A 10,931-nucleotide genomic window follows, 5' to 3' on the forward strand; every position below is an offset into this window, starting at 1 on the left:
CGGGGGGAAGACAAAGGAGGCCCCACCGAGAGGCGGCCCGAGGGGACAGCGGGTGGCGGGCCCGCGGACATGAAATTAAGAGATAAAGAAAGTAGGGAGGACGCCCAGTCAACTGACCTCTAAAAATCAACAAAAAATGTTAAAAAAAGAAAATAGGGGAGGAAGAAGGAAAAGGGGCAAGTCGGTGTCTCATCTGTGGTCACAGGGAAGGACACCATTTTCGGCAAGTTCGTGCCGAGGCCGGTTCCAGCGATGCGGCTACCGAAAGGCCCGAGCAGCTTAGGGGGGGAACCCTGTAAGTGTCACGGTGGCTGTACTATGGCCACAAGGTGGCGCGGAAAAATCACAAACTTGTAACAAAGGGGATGCGCCTCTTGGGCTCATCTTCACAGGCATTGCTGCAATCCCGTGATTGTTGTCAGAATGAATATGGAATTATTATTTTTTTTACGGCCCTGATAACGAGAGGAACAATTTGTTTCTTTTTTTAAAATGATACAATTGATTTTAAGTTGACAATAAAATTAATCTTTAGGCAGACTTTTATGTCTGTACCCATCAGGCAGCTCTGTTAACTGCTCGTAGATCTCTTCACTTTTTCAGAACATTAAATGAAAATATAATGGACTAAGAGGTGTTCTATTTTTCCTTAAAGATGTTTTCTAAATAGCAGTTACAGTTTGAGGTGTCAGTGATCTTTGTAGTCATTTACATGAATTCCAAATTTTGTTCCTAGTGTTATCTAACTTGGTGTGATTTATAGTTGCATGAGTCTGGTTTTAAATTTGTTGTGGAGTCCATGAACTTTGGTGCCAGTAGATTGGGTAATGACAACCTGAAGGAAGGGAGTGGCTACTCTCCCAGGCTTCAAGGCTAGGCACTATCTCTCATTGGCCTCCCTTGAAAGAGTATTCCACCCAAGGAAGCACATATTATTTTCATACGGATAGTTATTTCTGTTTCCAACATTTATAGGCACGCTAAATGTCTGTGGTAATAGCTGCTGGACTGATACTGAGAGCAGTGGATTAATCTGCACTTGGTATGCAGAAGAGAATACTGCAAACCAACGTGCTCATCAAAGAATGTAATCTTTAACTGGATGCTTTTGCTTCCAAGTGAAAAGTTCATCTGGAAGAAAATGTCTCAGGAGCATGGTTAAAGGCACAAAATGATCAAGCTACTCACTGAGATATTTATTTATTTATTTATTTATTTATTTATTTATTTATTGTGGGAAAACACTTCTGCGGCCCTGACATTCATACAAGCATGCACCCCTGACTGGGAATCGAACCCAAGACCCTTTGGTGCTCAGACCACACTCCAACCACTGAGCCACACCAGCCAAGGTATGTTTGTATGTATGTATTTATGGGGATTCCGATTTAATTTCAGGTAATACTTAGAACTGTATTTTTAGATATTGCCCTGGGAGATTTTTCAAATTAGATGAGTTTTGTTGTGTGTTTTTTTTTTAATTGTTCTAAGATTATTGAAAGAGGTTATATAATAGGTCCAGAGACTTGGGGCCCACCATACTGAGGTCATGGTTGGATTGATTTGGCTGTTTAAAGGAAGGCCAGGAGAATGCCATGGAAATAGCTAGGTTTTGGTTGGGAAAGCAGAATATCATAAAGTCCTAAGACATACCTGGCTAGTTTCATACTATATTTAATGCTATTAACTGTCAAATGAGTTTTATTTCAGCGAACATTATATATGACAAATAGAATGACCTCTGCTTATTTGAATGAAGTCCTTCCTCACTCTCCTTTTCTCTGAGAGAAATATTTCCAGGTACTCTGACCATTCTCCATAAATCCTATTATTTAGCTTTTTACATATTTGTAAGTTCACAGTCTTCTGGTTACTATATTTTGCCTGAGCATTGCACCTGTTTCAGGTTATCAGTCAGTATAACTTGATAGATATTTTCCCTAAGTTAAGGCAAAAAGGCTGCACTTACCGCTGCGGTTGAACAAAGGTACAATCTGCTTGCCTTTAGAAATTTGTGTTTTCAATGACTTCCAGAGATACTGCTGAACAAGACATTTCTTCACCATCCTCGATGAAAAATGAACATTAATAATGCAGATAAGAACCAGGCCAAGCGATGCTGAAAAGAAAACAAGGTCCAGAAGCCCTAATTCCTTTTAGCGAAATAAATTTAAAATGCTAAGTTCAATAGTTCCACCATAACAAAGAATGAGGTGAGTATTGTATAACCCTTAAGTTCTAAAAAGTTAAGTATCAATGTATGGACTCTTATACCTTGGAAATATTTATGTATATATCTATGTATACCTATATCTACACTTACACTATGTTTATTTCTTATATAATAGAGAGGAAGTGTATGTGCTCTTATGGATGTCATATATGTTTTAATGTTTATTATATGTATACCCACTATTACTATAGTATACCAAAGCTGAGTTTCATTGGTAACTTTTGTGATGTTATTACTTTATATATTTTACCTATAATGACAGGTCTCTAATATAGCACGCGAGAGGAAAAGATCTTAGAGAGGTAAATAAATTAAGAGAAGAACAATTTAAAGCAGTGCTGAAAATTAATTAACTAATTTGCTCATTTACAAGCTATCTACTGAGCACCTCCTGTGCACAAAATACTGTAAAGGATACAAAGTACTTAAGGTCAGTGTCTGATTATCAGACATTATCTGGTGTGCGTGTTCTCATGGCAGAAGTGGAGGAGAAAGGCGACAAGAGGAAGAAGCCCACATTGCAACCACTGCGCCAGGCAGTTTACATGCCATACAAATGGCATATGTGAGGTCCTGGTTAGCCTAGAAGGGTCTGCATTTACGCCTGCTGCTTTAGTGTAATTATTAACAGTCCTCTCCTTCATTCTCAAAAGTGTCTGGGGTTGGGCATGTACATCAAAATCCCATAGAGTTCATAGGAGATAAAATTCTCTTCCAGTAACAAGAAACAAGGAAGCTGTCGCCAAATCCTGAAGGGTGGGTTTGTTTCAGGAGGTAGAAACAGAGATGAGGAGGGTGGCCAAGGCTTATGTCTCATCATTGCTTTCTTGTTTCCCCCGTAGCTTCTTAAATTATGTCCCTGCTTTCTATTTCCTTTTCCTAAAAGTCAAAATCTGCTCTAATCAGCACCTTCACTTGTATGAACTCATTCCACGCTCTCAAGAATTATTACTACCATTTCTGATGAAAATTTGGGGCAAAGAGGGATTAAGAAATTGTCCAAGGTTGCTGGTAAGTAGTTTAACTGATATTTGAACCCAAATAATCTGGCTTCAGAGTCTATGCTTTTGACCTCTATTCTAGAAAATTTCTGATGTTTTTGGGCTGCCCTACTCCTCTGATTCTTCTAACCTAGATCAGAATTTACCCTGTTATAACTATCCCTGTATTCTCCCATAGAGTAAATTTATACTTACTTCTTTTGCTGAGCTACAAGAATAATCCTAACAATAACAGATGTTGGGGAAGCAGTTTAGTGCTATTGGTGGTTGAGAGGAATAGAATATCGTCAGATCAGTTTTACACATATTTAATTGGCGGTGATAGCTGAGTATTCAAGTATAAATGACCAATCTTTGGAACTGCAGCACAGGCTTGGCAAAAAGGCGAATGCTGCAGTATAAAACTAAAAGGAGAGGAAAAGTTAATAAACAGTAAAGGCAAAGAACCTAAAATACAAGAGGAGGCCTAGAATAGTTTATTTAGTTTTATTGACAGCAAAGAAAGATACAATTTTTAAACATATATGTATATTTTGTTGATTTCAGAGAGGAATGGGGGCGGGGGAGAAACATCAATGATGATAGAGAATCATTGATCAGCTGCCTCCTGCATGCCCCACATTGGGGATCAAGCATGCAACCTGGGCATGTGCCCCAACTGGGAATTGAACTGTGACTTCCTGGTACATAGGTTGACGCTCAATCACTGAGACATACCAGCCAGGCAGAAGATACAATTTAATGAAGGAGGTGGTGATGATCATTAACATCGAATTCTGAAAATCCATGAAATATGATGACGACTGAGTAAAGATAATTGGATTAGGCTAATTTTAGACTGGTGGAAGTAAGAGGCGGATTTGAGAGCATTAAAGAGAGAAAGAAGGTGCTTTGGAAGACTAAAATTCAGCATCTGTTTGATATTTGAATCTGTCCATCACAAGTTCTTTCACACAGCTTGAAAAAAAGAAGAAAAACCTGTGTATTAATGCTTGCCCATTTCCCATGAAATATATACATATTGTGGCAAGTTTAACACAGGGTAGTGAAGTCATTAATAGTTTAGTGAGCAAATTAAATTTTCTATCACAATATATTTTTCATGAAGAATTTACACAAAATATAATTACCTATAAATTTATTTTAAGAAATTTCTGGTCCCCATACCTTCATTAAAAAAAGGTTGTTACATTCCTGGAAAACAAACAAAAAAAGAAAATGAAATGCTGCAGTTAGGATTGAAGCTCTATGAACATCTTGCCTTTTTAATTAAGCATTAAATAGGGGAGACGTAATTCATGATAACCAGTAGCAGAGTATGTACAGCTTTGCTTCACATGGGTAACAGTCTTTGTTCATATATCCACCTTTTGTATTTTCTAGTCCTTTCCCTCCTCATGTTATTGAAAGGATAATAGCCAGAATTGCATTTTGAAAACTCAAAGTGCTATGTTAATAAGATTATTCACAGCCAAATTTTCACATAAATATCATTGGGGCCTATATTTCATTGAATGTTAACTGAGATAGAAGGTGATAAGTGTAGAACCCTGATTTTAGAAGGTAATTTTTAAAAGGCATGAGATAATGGGACTGTGGGTCAAAAATGCATCAGACTTGCGCAGTTATTTTGCAAGAATAAAATAAAAACAGTTTTGAAAATGCAAATCCAGACAAAAAGGATCAATCAAGAATCAGAGAGATAATAGATACAAGAGAGGAGAATAAACCATGGAACAAAGTATCAGGGTATGTAGAAATGAATGAGGGAAAATGATCTCTGGGAAGAAATGAAGGAAAGGAAAGGGAGGGAGAAGAAGAGAGGGAAAGAAGAGACAGCAAAGAGAGGGGCAAGGAAGGGAAGGGAATAGAAAGGAAAGGAAGAGAAGGAAGACGTTTTTCATTGGAAGAGGAAGGAAGTTGAAGAAGTTTTTGACAATGTCCTCATGTTTTCTGGTGAGGTAAAAGCCAGTTATCTAAAAATATGAGTGTTCTGAAGGCATGATAAGGAACGTGAGCAACATTAAATTGACATTGCAGATTATCCACTTGTGATGTTCAGAATTTCTTGGTGATGCAACTTCCCCAGCAATACTTGGCTGCCTGGAATATTTTCCTCTGCCAGTGCCTTTGCTGCCACACTGGTTGAATAAATATTGACAACCTCATAGACTATTCCCATGTGCCAGGAAGAAATGTATTATCAGCTGCACTTGATTGAAATAATATTTTTGATTATGAACCTTTTAATAAATTCATAGTGATTCAGAAACATTTATTTTCTTACATAATAACGAACTTTCTGTGCACATTGATATGATATGCAATTACAGGACATATTTTCTGTCTTTAATATAGCTTATGCAGTTCTAATGTCTGAACTATCTGGTACACACATACAAATCTCAAACTTAAGAGGATGAGTGGTTGTGTAACCCAGTGGTTTCTAGATTCCATGTACTAGTAGAACACAAATAGTTAATTTGGCCAAATAAAATATTAAATAAACAACCAACTACAAATCATTGTAACCATAATTTCTAAAATAGATTTATAATGAAAATAATTTTAGTCTTTTTTATAAATTTATTTATTATTTATTTATTTTTTAAATTCTTTATTTTTGTTATAGTGCTCTCTTATGGGTATTCTGAGAACACCACCCTCTTGTGGGCATTTAGAAAACAGCACCCTAGTAAGATATTCTGCAAGGCTGAAAAAAAATTCCTTGTCTCACAGCTCTCTTAAACTGTACTCCTGTTTTTTCTTTGCCTTTTCTTTTTGCTTCTTTGATTGAGTGATTTTTTCCACCCTGTCATCTAATTCACTGATCCAATCCTCAGCTTCTCCTAATCTGCTGTGTACTCCTGCCAAATTTTATTGGTGCTATGTCACCCTTTATTTCTGATTGTTCTTTTTCATACTTACTATAACTTTTCTCATGCTGTTGAGCATCTTTACCATCATTATTCTGAACTCTATATCAGGTAAATGTCTTATCTTCATGTCATTTATCTCTTCCTCTGGACAATTCTCTTGTTCTTTCACTTGGGGGTTGATTTTGTCTTCCCATTTTGGCTACCTCTTTGGATCTGTGACTATGTATTAGGTAGATCTGCTATGCCTCTCAATCTGTAGTGCAGGACAGTGCCCAACAGTGTTTATGACTAATTAGATCAGGCAAAGACTCAAAGCCTCCAGAGACCTGCCTCTGCCTGAAGACTGATTGGATGAACTCTTGAGTAACCCTCAGCCAGTGGTCCACAGGTGTGGAGAGAGGTTTCCAACAGGTTGGGGCAATTGCTTCTGACTGGGGGATAATTGTCATTCTCAGTCTCCTAATGGGCCTCAGAAACTCCACAATGCGGGGCAAGGTGTTTTCCAATAGGGTGGGAAAACTATCTTCCCCTCAGGCAAAAACCACCTTGATAGCAAAAGTCTTCCCAAGAAAGATGACCTCTCCAGCATGAGAAAATGACTCAGCAAGAAACCGTGGTGTCTGCCTTCTGAGCTTTAAACCCAGAGCCCTCAACCCTGGCTTCTGCAAACCCAGCTCCAGTCCATTCTACCCACCCTCTGCCGCAGCACAAGGTGAGTGACTGCACACGAAATTTTGTGTGTTGGCCCTTTAAGAGGGGGCCTGCATTTCCAGCCATCTCTCCTCACAGACAGCAACCCTGCTGCTTTTCACAGTCAGATGTTATGTGAGCACCTTTCTCAGTTCTGGTGCTCTCTGCTGGGGGATGATGACCCAGAGTTCTCAGTGGGAACACCTCCACAGCTGAGATCTCTCTCCAAAACTTCAGCTGCTATCTTTGGGAGCCTGGCCAGCACTTTTGCAATTCTGCCCTTTCTTCCAGAGTCTATCTGGTCTCCGCTTTCAGTCCTTGGTTATCAGTTGTTATTTCCAGCTAGTGTTCAGTGGATTATTCAGAATGTCTTTTTGTATTTTAGTTGTACTTCCAGTTTGGTCCAGAGAGTATGTCTGTGTACTGTTTAAATTATTACATATAGTATTACATATGTCTCCTTTTCCCCCCATTGACCTCTCCTGCCACCCCACCCCCCAGCACATTCCCTCACGCCCCTAGTGCCTGTGTCCATTGATTATGCTTATATGCATGCGTACAAGTCCTTTGGTTGATCTAGTCCCCCTCCACCTTGAAGCTTGATGGTCTGTTCGATGCTTCTTTGTCTCTGGATCTATTTTTTTTCATCAGTTTATGTTGTTCATTATATTTCACAAATGAGTGAGATCATGTGATATTTCTCTTTCTCTGACTGGCTTATTTCACTTAGCATAATGTTCTCCATGTCCATCCATGCTATTGTGAATGGTAAGAGTTTTTGTTTTTTTTTTTCTTTTCTGCAGCAGTGTAGTATTTCATTGTGTAGATGTACCACAGTTTTTTAACCCACGCACCTGCTGATGGGCACTTAGGCTGTCTCCAAATCTTAGCCATTGTATATTGTGCTGCTGTGAACATAGGAGTGCATATGTCTTTGTTTCTGATTTCTTGGGAGACACTTTTGCAATAAAATTATTTAAGTTGAATATGTTTAGCTTTATAAATACTTCTGACACTATTCTTTTTAAAAATTTTTAAAAATATATTTTTATTTATTTCAGAGAGGAAGGAAGAGGGAAAGAGAGATAGAAACATCCATGATGAGAGAGAGACTCATGGATCGGCTGCCTCCTGCAAATCCCCCAATGGAGATTGAGCCCACAACCCGGACATGTGCCCTTGACCAGAATCGAACCTGGGACCTTTCAGTTCCCAGGCCGACGCTCTATCCACTGAGCCAAACCGGCTAGGGCTGACACTATTCTTAATATCTGGATTAACTGTAGGCATATGAAAACCTTGTCATGGGGTGCTGATCTGTGGAACTGTATTTGAGATGATTGGTTTCTATCCAAACAATTTCTGGGCTCCAGCATACATAGCTAATAAGCCAGTCATTTTCTCTTATGATGTGGACAGAAACACCAGAACTTAGTTCTTATGGCTCCAATTTAGGTCTATCTAGCTTCAAATACTGAGTCTTAACTACAGATTCCTCACAAAATAGCCTTATTTTTAGCAATATAAAAATTATCACGAAGGGTAAAGAATATAATCATTTAGTTACTCATTAGAAAGATGACTTCCAGGAAACAAGAGTTAAAATATAGTATTCTTTAAGGTAATTGGAGGTAGCATATCTATGTTTGAGGGTAAAAGGAATAAATTTTAGGATACCAAAAACAGGTGGTAGAGTGAATACACGTACATACACACTTCAATAACACACAGCAACAAAAAAATCATTCCTTCCCAAAAGACACACATATTTATCATATTTATATCCATATTTATCTATGTATCTAAATTTACACAAACACATAGATACATATAATTGATTTCCTTTGAACCCATTTGAGAATGAATTGAGACACCATCCCACTCACCCCTAAATATCTTAGTGTGCATTTTCCAAGAACAAGGACATTACCTATGGTGATGTAATAGCAGCACTATACTTAATAAAATTAGGAAAATTAACCCATTTAGAATGATAATAATTAATCAACAGCCTATCTTTTTTAAAGTGTTTTTTAAAGAAGAATTTCTATTTATTTTTTAATATATTTTATTGATTTTTTACAGATTCCTGGTACATAGGTTGACGCTCAATCACTGAGACATACCAGCCAGGCAGAAGATACAATTTAATGAAGGAGGTGGTGATGATCATTAACATCGAATTCTGAAAATCCATGAAATATGATGACGACTGAGTAAAGATAATTGGATTAGGCTAATTTTAGACTGGTGGAAGTAAGAGGCGGATTTGAGAGCATTAAAGAGAGAAAGAAGGTGCTTTGGAAGACTAAAATTCAGCATCTGTTTGATATTTGAATCTGTCCATCACAAGTTCTTTCACACAGCTTGAAAAAAAGAAGAAAAACCTGTGTATTAATGCTTGCCCATTTCCCATGAAATATATACATATTGTGGCAAGTTTAACACAGGGTAGTGAAGTCATTAATAGTTTAGTGAGCAAATTAAATTTTCTATCACAATATATTTTTCATGAAGAATTTACACAAAATATAATTACCTATAAATTTATTTTAAGAAATTTCTGGTCCCCATACCTTCATTAAAAAAAGGTTGTTACATTCCTGGAAAACAAACAAAAAAAGAAAATGAAATGCTGCAGTTAGGATTGAAGCTCTATGAACATCTTGCCTTTTTAATTAAGCATTAAATAGGGGAGACGTAATTCATGATAACCAGTAGCAGAGTATGTACAGCTTTGCTTCACATGGGTAACAGTCTTTGTTCATATATCCACCTTTTGTATTTTCTAGTCCTTTCCCTCCTCATGTTATTGAAAGGATAATAGCCAGAATTGCATTTTGAAAACTCAAAGTGCTATGTTAATAAGATTATTCACAGCCAAATTTTCACATAAATATCATTGGGGCCTATATTTCATTGAATGTTAACTGAGATAGAAGGTGATAAGTGTAGAACCCTGATTTTAGAAGGTAATTTTTAAAAGGCATGAGATAATGGGACTGTGGGTCAAAAATGCATCAGACTTGCGCAGTTATTTTGCAAGAATAAAATAAAAACAGTTTTGAAAATGCAAATCCAGACAAAAAGGATCAATCAAGAATCAGAGAGATAATAGATACAAGAGAGGAGAATAAACCATGGAACAAAGTATCAGGGTATGTAGAAATGAATGAGGGAAAATGATCTCTGGGAAGAAATGAAGGAAAGGAAAGGGAGGGAGAAGAAGAGAGTGAAAGAAGAGACAGCAAAGAGAGGGGCAAGGAAGGGAAGGGAATAGAAAGGAAAGGAAGAGAAGGAAGACGTTTTTCATTGGAAGAGGAAGGAAGTTGAAGAAGTTCTTGACAATGTCCTCATGTTTTTTGGTGAAGTAAAAGCCAGTTATCTAAAAATATGAGTGTTCTGAAGGCATGATAAGGAACATGAGCAACATTAAATTGACATTGCAGATTATCCACTTGTGATGTTCAGAATTTCTTGGTGATGCAACTTCCCCAGCAATACTTGGCTGCCTGGAATATTTTCCTCTGCCAGTGCCTTTGCTGCCACACTGGTTGAATAAATATTGACAACCTCATAGACTATTCCCATGTGCCAGGAAGAAATGTATTATCAGCTGCACTTGATTGAAATAATATTTTTGATTATGAACCTTTTAATAAATTCATAGTGATTCAGAAACATTTATTTTCTTACATAATAACGAACTTTCTGTGCACATTGATATGATATGCAATTACAGGACATATTTTCTGTCTTTAATATAGCTTATGCAGTTCTAATGTCTGAACTATCTGGTACACACATACAAATCTCAAACTTAAGAGGATGAGTGGTTGTGTAACCCAGTGGTTTCTAGATTCCATGTACTAGTAGAACACAAATAGTTAATTTGGCCAAATAAAATATTAAATAAACAACCAACTACAAATCATTGTAACCATAATTTCTAAAATAGCTTTATAATGAAAATAATTTTAGTCTTTTTTATAAATTTATTTATTATTTATTTATTTTTTAAATTCTTTATTTTATTTGGCCAAAAATATTAAATAAACAACCAACTACAAATCATTGTAACCATAATTTCTAAAATAGATTTATAATGAAAATAATTTTAGTCGTCTT

The 10,931-nt window shown here is 36.9% G+C and overlaps 1 long non-coding RNA gene across 1 annotated transcript; it reads left to right on the forward strand.

Moving 5' to 3' along the window:
- The first annotated feature begins 1,326 nt into the window (after nt 1-1,326).
- LOC106727707 lies at nt 1,327-4,118 on the forward strand. Its single transcript, XR_001363938.1, has 4 exons — nt 1,327-1,352; nt 2,035-2,213; nt 3,120-3,244; nt 3,926-4,118. It is a non-coding gene; the product is annotated as an uncharacterized LOC106727707 (long non-coding RNA).
- The last annotated feature ends 6,813 nt before the right edge of the window (nt 4,119-10,931 follow it).

This window comes from Myotis brandtii, unplaced genomic scaffold (genome assembly GCF_000412655.1).
Source record: "Myotis brandtii unplaced genomic scaffold, ASM41265v1 scaffold112, whole genome shotgun sequence".
NCBI classification, from domain to species: Eukaryota; Metazoa; Chordata; class Mammalia; order Chiroptera; family Vespertilionidae; genus Myotis; species Myotis brandtii.